This window comes from Narcine bancroftii, chromosome 1 (genome assembly GCF_036971445.1).
Source record: "Narcine bancroftii isolate sNarBan1 chromosome 1, sNarBan1.hap1, whole genome shotgun sequence".
NCBI classification, from domain to species: Eukaryota; Metazoa; Chordata; class Chondrichthyes; order Torpediniformes; family Narcinidae; genus Narcine; species Narcine bancroftii.
The window spans coordinates 44,595,510-44,596,909 of record NC_091469.1 but is presented as its reverse complement, the minus strand read 5'-3'; positions in this window follow the sequence as shown (position 1 = coordinate 44,596,909).

The window sequence follows — 1,400 nt, the reverse complement described above, 5'->3', positions numbered from 1 at the left end:
AGCCATTCGGCCCGTCAGAGCGATCGGTGACTGTCGCCGCTTCCCGATTATTCATAGCCTGATGAGATAGTCTGATCTCAGGCCTGGTCAGTACTTGGAGGGGAGACCGCCTAGGAACATCTAGGTGCTGTAGGTTTCTGTGGGGCGCTGGACAGTGAGAAAAGTTAAAGAATTTCATTATGTTACATTCTAAATCTTTATTTTTTTTAATGGTGAGAGCTGTTAGTGTAGCCTCTGCATTTTGTAGCCACTGTTGCGGGGGTGGGGTGGGGGTGGAGGGAAAGAATTTTTCAAATAGTTAATGAGATGACAATCAAAGTTTGTTATGAATGATGTGGAGTCATCATACTCACGCATTGCTGGAAAACCCTTGATATCATAAGGTGAGCATGATGCTCAGCCTCTGACCTGCATCCATAGTGACAATATTTAAGTGACTGGTCCAGATGAGTTTCTAGGCAATGATGACCTCCAGCCCCTCCCCTGCCCACCCCAGGACATTAGACACAGAGTTCTTCTCCATGGAAACATACCCAATTTGTCCATGTTGACCAATCCAGTCCCATTTGCTTGCATTTGGACCTTATCCGTCTTAACCGTTCCTATACATGTACCTGAGTAAATGACTTTCAATTGTTCCCGCTTCTTCCATTTCCGCTGCCACCTCATTCAATATACCCATCACACTCTGTCTGAAGAAATCCTTCAGATCCCTCAGATCCTTTTTAAATCTTTCCCCTCTCACCTTTAATCTATGCCCTCTAGATTGCCCGATCCTGGGGAAAAAGACTTCTTATTATGCCCTTCATGATTTATTAAAACTCTAAAAGTACCTCCCTCCCCTTCCCTAGGATCCTATGCTCCAGGGAGAAAAGTCCCAGCCTATGCAACCTTTAAATGGAAGCCTGCAAGTTCCAGCGACCTTTTCACAAATCTTTTCCAGCTTAATGGTGACCAGAACTGTGCACAACATTCCCAAGTTTGCATGTTTCTGGAGAAGGAATTGTTAATACCATTGAATGTCAAGGCGAGGTGATTAGAATCTTTTATGAAGAACATGGCTGCCAGAGGTGTTGTAACAACAGTACTTGCTGCTGGTACGGACCCTGGAGAGCGGAGACAGCGTTGCTCTGAAGCATTCGACTGCTTCTAATGCCGGCGGTTCCATATAGTTTTAAATCCTGCGAACCCAGGTTCATGCCCAGGATGGGGGTGCCTGTGCTTGGCAGCGTTTGCAAGACATCGATCCGTGAAAATATCAAGGGATCGCGGAGGTAAAATGTCAGAAGGGGAATGTGTCCCTTATTTTTTTTTAACACAGTTGCGGTATTCCAGGAAATTATTCCCAATTTTCGAGAGTACAGACTGTTTAAAAAGATCGAAACAGGAATAAGGGACGC